The following is a 9,072-nucleotide window of genomic DNA, read 5'->3' as shown; positions in this document are numbered from 1 at the left end:
AAAGGACGATCTTTGCAAGCCCTGGCGACTTTGTGATGTGGCCCTAGAATTCGAGTTTACGTTTTTTTGGACAGTAGTTAGAACGTCATCGTTGGGTCCAATTGTTGAAATACATGTCAACTATTTATAAAATAGAATGCTAGTGACTAATGTGCCTGACTGAAAAATACCTTATTATTGACGATAATAATTTATAATCATTTTATCTAGTTATTTCTTTTTTTTTCTGCTTAGCCCAAACAACTTTTGCTGAACGCAACGTGTACAAGTTATATGTCTGTGTACATGGCAGAGAACATCAATGACCTCATCAGACTGATGTTATTAGATCGTAAACATTGTTCGGTATATCAAAAGTTCTACAATGACTCGAGACCGTTGGATTGTTACGTGAACGAATATGGGTAACGATCCAATTATAAATTGTATTGTTTAGCTTCATTAATAAGTCGATAACATTAAAAACAGCTAGTGGCTAAAATTATTGTAACTAATTTATAAACATTTTTTAGTTAATTTATTTATTAATTTTTAAAAATCTGTTGTTGTTGTTTTCTTTAAATTTGAGGTTTATGCTAAAACTTAGAGAAAAAAATAGCCATAATCAAACTACGTAACTTTCCATTTTACACAAACATTTCTTTGAAAAAAATGGACAAGGACAATAACAATGTATATGATTTCATAGTACTGCAAAATACTTTACAGTAGGAATACAAATATTGTTTTCTGGTACATAAATATTTTTTATAAAGCAAAATTTACAAAGAAGTTTGTATAATTCAGAAACGTTTTTATTGAGACATACAATGTGTGTACCACTCATTAGGTTCGCCTAGCCAGTCTATAAGCAGCTCCATGAATCTCACTAGTATATTATAATTCTGAACTCTAAACCTTCAAAAAAATATATCGCTTTGCAGGTGCGGTGGCTTAGTGGTAAAGTGCTTTTACTTTTGTGACTCGTCAAGGCGCCTGTGAACCCACCCAAAGAGTACCTCACGTTATTAGGGAAACGTAAATGTGATTGGTCGTTGTGCTGGCCACATGAAATCATGTTGTACTTTCATATAACAAAAACAAACAAACAGTGTTAACATGTCAAGCATTAGTACTGCTACCAATTGAATGAAGGTTGCTTGTAAGGTACCCCATGTTACATAATAATGGGGATTGATTCTAAAAGAGCACCCCATTCAACATCTCAAAATTTTGATCAATATATTTACCTAGTAGCGGGTATAGCTAAAAATATTCAATTAGAATTATAGCTAATTTTAGGTAATGTAGATCAACAGATCAAAATTTTGTTATGTTAAGATATGAATTCTATTGGGAAGTGATCAGACAGGTCACCAATGTGTCTAATCTGGCCTTTTTGTCCCTAGTAAAACTGATTGAGAATGGATAGGAACGTAGTTGGGCATCTTAGCCTACCCAAAATCGTCCACAAACTATCGGACTGACCGTGTAGAAATCCTTGGTGAGGTCCACAAAGGCAGCGTATAATTCCGTACATTTTATTATTTGACGTCTTTTTATCTCTATAAAACAAACAAAATCAATGTGTCAATACCCATTCAAAATAAATGGGTCAATACACATTTTAAAAAATGGGTCAATACACATTCAAAATAAATGGGTCAATACACATTCAAAATAAATGGGTCAATACACATTCAAAATAAATGGGTCAATACACATTCAAAATAAATGGGATAATACACATTCAAAATAAATGGGTCAATACACATTCAAAATAAATGGGTCAATTCACATTCAAAATAAATGGGTCAATACTAGGGGTGCACCGGATAGTACTTTTTGATATCCGGCAGGAGCCGGATATAACCGGATAGTACAATTAGATATTCGGCTGGAGGCGGAGCCGGAGCCGGATACCTACATGACTCAAACAGCTCGTTTTACTGAAGTTTTTGCAAATCTTCTATATAACACACCTATATTCATATTATTTTGTTATTTACTTTCTTACTTTAAACTCTATCACTGATTGATAAATTAAAATGAACAGCATTTTTTTTACAGATATGCTTATCATAAACTAATCTTTGTAACATGAGATGGTGTGTGCGTATGTATTGTAAAGTAGAATGTTGGATAACTCATGCAGAATATATAAACATATGTGTAACTAATGTAAATCTTTTAAAGGTAAAGTTCACTCTTGGTTTTATAGCGTAAATCTTTCTTAAGTACAATCTAAGTTGTATAGTGGGTAGATGTTTGTGTTCATGTATTTGACACCATCAACTTGTCATTAGGCTCGTGTTTTAAATGCCACAAACCGCTTCTGGTTTGTATCTAATACAGATAATGGCTTAGTAAATATCTTAAGTACAGCATAGCTGCTTCGGTCAAATGACTCATTCAACCAATGGGCAGTTAAACCAAAATATGATTCGGTGGTATTATCAGCTGTCCAAGTGACCGTTGAGAAAGCGATGCTTTTAGCATCAGATAGCATTTCACGAAGCTTTGAGGAAATATTGTCGTAGATATCTGGAATAACACGTTCTGTAAAATATTTGCGACTAGGCACAGTGTATCTTTTCTCCAGTACTTTTAAAAGTCCAATAAATCCAGGCTTCTCAACTACTTTGTAAGTTTCCATGTCAGTTGCAATCATCTTTGCTATGGCCAAGTGAATGCGTTTAGCATTATCACTATTAATATCCCACAATTTAGCTTTCTCTAAGACCTCTTTAATCCCTGGTTGCTGCTTGTGTGTGAGGCTTGACGAATCACTGGAGCTCGTAGACGTACTGGCACAGGCAGTGATATTACTTGATGCTGATTTCAATGCAGTCATTTCATTGAATAAGTCTGGGTGTTTCGAGCGCAGATGACTAATCATAGTGGTGGTTGAGAAGTCTTTAGGTTTGCCTGGTTTACCACATGACATTACTATTTTACAAGCATTGCAAACTGCTTTAGAGTTGTCCATTGTTTTGACATATAAAGTAACGCCATATAAGTGATGACTTTTTATCAGCCATTATTATTACTATTCAATTTACTAAATGCCCTTGCAAGCCACTTTTATACCCGTGGCTTGTGTAACAAAATACTTGTAGGGATGTGTCCTGTAGTTCAGCGCCCTAATTGACATTTCTCTCCAAGTAAACAAACTTAGTGTCATCATCTAGTGACCTCTAGACAAAGTCAATATGTCTTAACAATTTGGTTTGTGGACCAGACCCTTGATTGACAACCTATCTCATAATAAACAAACTCATACCAGATAAACCTTATAGAGATTTGGCTTGTAGTCCCGCCCCTAATAAAAATTCTACTCCAAGTAAACAAACTCAGTTCCCTCATAAGATGTGACCTCTAGACAGTGTCAACACGTTGACATCTGGCTTAATGTGGTCAGCTGCCTATCTGTGAAATCAATGTTATGGACTAAACAAACAAAAGGAGGTGGGGATGCTCATCTCTACCTCTGGAGATATACTCGCACATCTAGACAGATTATCAGCGTGACGTAGTTAAGGAATATTACATGTTTACTAGACCACTCAAAGGTCAAGACAAGCTTTTAAAATGTGCCAGACATCGCTGCTACGTATGTAATACGAATTTATAATGTAAAGTCTAGTCCACCCCCCCCCAATAACAAACCTAGTTCCCTCGTGTGACCTCTAGAGAGTGCTTACGTCCATCGTATCTGACTTGGGGTCACCTGTCAATCAATGAACTCAATGTGATGGGCTAAACAAATAAAGGGGAAGGGAGTTGTTCATCTAGAAATATACCTGGTTACATTAGAGGTGTGGCTCTTGTAGTCCAGCCCCACCCCCTAATAAAGATTAACTACTAAGTAAACAAACTCAGTTCCCTCAAAAGGTGTGACCACTAGAGAGTGTCAATACGCTGACATTAAACCTACGTCCATCGTATCTGACTTGGGGTCACCTGTCAATCAATGAACTCAATGTGATGGGCTAAACAAATAAAAGGGGAAGGGAGTTGTTCATCTGGAAATATATCTGGTTACATTAGAGGTGTGGCTCTTGTAGTCCAGCCCCCCCCCCCTAATAAAGATTAACTACTAAGTAAACAAACTCAGTTCCCTCAAAAGGTGTGACTACTAGAGAGTGTCAATACGCTGACATTAAACCTACGTCCATCGTATTTAACTTGTGGTTACCTGCCTATAAATAAACTCAATGTGATGGACTAAACAAATAAAAGGGGTGGGAGCTGTTCATCTCTACCTCTGGAAATATACCCGCACAGCTAGACAGACGTCTGGTCAGCATGACGTAGTCAATGAATGTAGCATTTTAACATGTTAACTAACTTACTTAAAGGTCAAGACAAATTGAAAAAAGTGCCAGCCATTGCTGCTCTGTATGTAAAGCGCATTTATGATGTAAAGTTTCATCTCTATTTATATTAAGTTATTAACACTCCTTGTCTTTATAATAAACGAAGTTTGGTGCATATTCATAATGGCTCTATTTTTAAGCACATTATTTTGTTTTCATATAAGCATAAATATATTCTTTAACAGACAGTAATGGAACGAGGTCCACTTTATGCATATTAAATAGGTGTATTTTTTACTATCCGGTTTACTATCCGGTAGTGATATCCGACCGGAGACGAATAGCACCGGATAGTAAAAAATGCCGGATATTCGGCAGAAGCCGGAGCCGGAGGGACTATCCGGTGCACCCCTAGTCAATACACATTCAAAATAAATGGGTCAGTACACATTCAAAATAAATGGGTCAAGACACATTCAAAATAAATGGGTCAATACACATTCAAAATAAATGGGTCAATACACATTTTAAAAATGGGTCAATACACATTCAAAATTGTACAGGCTCTTGCTGTCCTGTTGTACATGCCGAACAGATGTGTGGACGAGGAGAACTGCTGTTGCTTTCCTGACGATAGCTTTGAACCAGGCTCTCGTCTCAAGACGAGATAAACCAGGGTCGTTTTAACGACTGATGGTGTCCAATAATATTAACGTTTTAATTTTTAAAAGAAGATTTTTTTTAACTAAACAGAGATAAACAAGTGGGTGCTTGTGACAGAAATGATTCTCGGAAATTGATGGATCCCGATATTGTTGCTGCATGTGATAATCTCAAAAGCAATAAATATCAGATTTTGAGTGTGTATAATAGCATGTATTACAGAAATATTTTCTGCATGATTTGTGACTTGGTGAGTATTCGTAAAAAAGAAATAGTTAATGAAAAAGTAATAGAAATATTTAAAAATAGCTTACATCGAATTTGTAAACTTTATAATTATTCAAAATTCAACGTCTTTTATTGGCTACTTATTTTTCTTTACATCATCAGATGTCATACCCGTTCTATGCAAGAACAGTTCTGATTGCAGATGCATCATATGACCCTCGAATCTTGTATCAAATGTTGATAAACTTTGAAGATCTACACGAGTTCTCTGTGGATGACTATGTGAACAAGTGTAACGAGACCACATGGCCTGCACCAAATGTTCGTACGTCTTAGAATCAATTCTATTTATTAGCGGCACCCGAAAGGGGAAAAGACGCTATTAGTTTTGTGCGAAATGTCTGTCCGTCTGTCCGTCTGTCCGCCTGTCTGTCTGTCCGTCCGTCCCGTTTAGATCTCGTAAATTAGAAAAGATATTGAAAATCTGACATCACAATATTTTAGACCATTCAAAGTTCTGATGCAACAGCTACTTTTTTTTTCCTGACAGCGAAAAATCTAATTTTTAAAATCAGTTATGCAATCAGTTTTTTAAAGAGAAAAAGCTAATTAGTATGCATTTTAAGTTAGACCTAATTTAGAACGAATAGTAATCTTATAAACTCCATTTTCTTATACACTTTCTATTATGTATTGCTTTTGAGAATTCGAATAAAAGACGAAGCATTTTCAAAACAATTACATTATGTAAACTCCAGGAGAGGCTCGGTAAAGCGCTTAGCTTCCGAATCGAGGGTCCCGGGTTCGAATCCTGGTGAAGACTGGGATTTTCAACTTCGGATACCTTGGGCGCCCAAGAGTCTACTCAGCTTTAATGGGTACCTGACATTAGTTGGGGACAAATAAAGGCGGTTGTTCGTTGTGCTGGTTACATGACACCCTCGTTAACCGTAGGTCACAAAAACAGATGAACTTTTCATCATCTGCCCTATAGACCACAAGGTCTGAAATGGGAACTAATTAGGCCAGGTTCACATCTAACTTTGCATTCACTTTCACCTATCCTTTGATCTGCAGCACCATTGGGGCACTACACAAGATCTGTCAACCTTCTTTCTCCATTCTTATCTCTCATTTGTCTTTGATATAAATTCATTTGGATGTTCTTTCTGAAAATATTGAAGCCTGCCTGGGTGGGCCACTTCGGGGGCCTTTTTAAGTTTGTGTTTCCACACAAACTGTCTTTGTAACCTTGTTTATTATTTTGACACGGGTTAATTATTTTTTTAATATATTACATTTTTTTTTCTTTCTCTTTCTCATTCTGCTAATACAAACCTTGTTGCTACACGTCAGGGCGAGTGTCTCCAACTGCGCTGTTCACTGGGCAAGACATTCAAGAATGGAACTTGTACTTCCATATTTCCAGAGATTAAAGGTTTGGTGTACCGATTGAGGGCACTACTTAAAGTTACTCACAGAAACTACGAGACAACTAACGAAATTTTAGAATTGGTCAAAAGACAGGTAATATACAAATTGCTTTAAATTGTTTTATGTGAAATTTAAAACCAGAAAATAAAAAAAAAAATACAAATAAAAACAAAGCGTATATTAAGTGTAATGGTATATATTGGAACAATTAGGTGATACAATAAAATAAAGTAAAAACAAAATAAATCTGTGAGATTAGAATTTTTTTTTACCAATTCTATTTGTTTAGCTTTCTAAATGTGCTACGATCCTATCACTTGTCTGAACCTGTTGTTAAACCAGACAGAAAGGGGGGGGGGACAGAAGGGGGGGGGGAGACAGAAGGGGCTACCTTGCTGAATGTGTACACAATCTTTTTCTTAAAGGCATTAAAATGTTTTCTCAGGACCCAAGTATTCAAGTAAATTAGCTCATTTTATACCGCCAAATCTGCCAAGAACATTTTCTTTATCTTGTTCAAGTTAATTATATTTATTTATTTATTTATTTATTGGCCTCCTTCAGCATAGGACGTATATGGTTCATCTCGAACACTTTTCCATGTGATTGTGAAGCCCTATTTTGGAGAAACTTCCGTCCACATATATTGCTGGTGAAGGTGTCTTTCGTTTTAGTGGTAAAGGAGCCGGCCATTTTCTGTATGGCACGCTTTTCTTCAAGATCTGAGGCCCATGTTTTCTCGCTGTCTATAGCTTTCTTGGTCACTGTCTCTCTCCAGCTTGTGCAATCTAGGGCTATGTCTTCTGTGACAAGAGGGACAATAAGGGTGGCTACCTTTTTTTTTATTATTAGAGTTAGCCCCCTTTATTACTTGATATAAGTCCCTGTCAACTGTTTACAATTGCCACTCTCTCTTGAGTCTTTCAACTGACCAGTGTAGCTTGAACTAAATGTATATAATGTTTGACTAATAGTTGTGTTGTACTATTGTTGTGTTACTCAAGAGGAGTGTGCCACTGTTGTGGGAAGAGTATTTCGGTAATGAGCTAAGTAGACTTTATCGATTTGTTAGTACTAAGTTGATTTATGTAAATGGTATAGGTCTACTTGGTCTCTTATCTTCTTCTGTATGTCTTTTTTTTAAAGACATCTTTTGTTTAGATACGAGACAGTAGTGTGTCTCATGAATGACGTCATTTCATTGGTGATGTATTATGATATTATTGTAAACTAATGTAAACCATCTTTTTGGTTTTTCGGCATAAGACATTATTGTGCCTCTATGATGGTGGTCCTTTCATTATATTGACCGGAAACTGTCTTGCTACATTACTTTGTTTCATTATGTCATTTTCTTTTGTGAGCCTTTATTGCCATTTATATTTTTCATGATCTTTTTCTTTTGTTTGTAAATAAACTCCTTTTTTTTTTTTTGCAACTGAAATCTCAGAATTATTAATTGTTTGTCTCGTTAGTTTTATACATCTAGAGGCTATAGTTATTAGCCTAGATAATATAATTGGGACCACAAAGTACCGCTGGACTAACTTGCCGGTGCAGTACAGGTCACTGGTCTTATGACCTATCCTATTTCTAGGTCACATCTTCCCAATGGTCTGTATCAATGTTCACTGATTTTAAATCCTGTTTTATCACATCCACGTAACGGAAATGGGGGCGACCAGTTTTTCTTGAGCCAGACGCGAGTTTCCTGCACAGAATAATTTTGGGGGTGCGATTATTCTCCATCCGGCGAACATGTCCTAGCTAGCACAGGCGGCGTTATCTGAGGACTGTAGGGATGCTGGGAAGTCCCTTTCTCGAGAGAATCTCAGTATTACACACGCTTTTGTTCCATGTTATTTTTAAGATCCTTCGAAGGCAGCGCAAGTGGAGTGAGTTAGTTTTCTCTCTTGTTTTGTTCAAGATACCAAACAAAATAATTAATTATCAAAAGTTTATTAACTAATTGTTTTTTTTTATAATGATTCTTGTGTTGTCATGTAAAACAAATGATTGTGCAAAATTTCAGCTTAACCCGATATTGGGTGTGTGAGAAATAATGTGTACAAACTTTTTAACCAAACAGGCAGATATTACAAAATGAGTTGATATAAGACATAACTAAATGCAATCGAATCAGAATATTGATTTGACAGAATTATTTGGGGTTGTTTTTGTTGTTTTATTTTTACATGAAATCAAAGAGCAACATATCAGATGAACGATTGGAAAGAATCATTTGACATAGTTTTCCCTAGAAAACAAACGGAACAGACTATTATCTATAATAAAATAAAATTTTAAATTATATTAGATTTTATTTTATTTATATTGCCAAAAGGACAAATAATTTTTACTATACATTTTCAAGTCTTTACGATTTCAACGTAATAGACCGAGAGACAAATGATACAAAACTAATACCGCCTTATTGTCTTAGGGAAGA

At 35.8% G+C, this 9,072-nt stretch overlaps 1 protein-coding gene across 1 annotated transcript in view; it reads left to right on the top strand.

The window, feature by feature from the left end:
* The first annotated feature begins 6,540 nt into the window (after nt 1–6,540).
* The window catches only part of LOC106058730 (adhesion G protein-coupled receptor E4-like), a 30,659-nt gene continuing 28,127 nt past the window's right edge, over nt 6,541–9,072 (top strand). The window contains exon 1 of the mRNA XM_056019798.1: nt 6,541–6,716. The gene's annotated coding sequence lies outside the window, so the exon portion shown is untranslated. The remainder of the gene's footprint in view (nt 6,717–9,072) is intronic.

The sequence above is a fragment of the Biomphalaria glabrata genome, chromosome 2, assembly GCF_947242115.1.
Source record: "Biomphalaria glabrata chromosome 2, xgBioGlab47.1, whole genome shotgun sequence".
Taxonomy (NCBI): domain Eukaryota; kingdom Metazoa; phylum Mollusca; class Gastropoda; family Planorbidae; genus Biomphalaria; species Biomphalaria glabrata.
The sequence above is the reverse complement of the archived record's forward strand: the minus strand, read 5'-3'. Positions and strand labels throughout refer to the sequence as shown.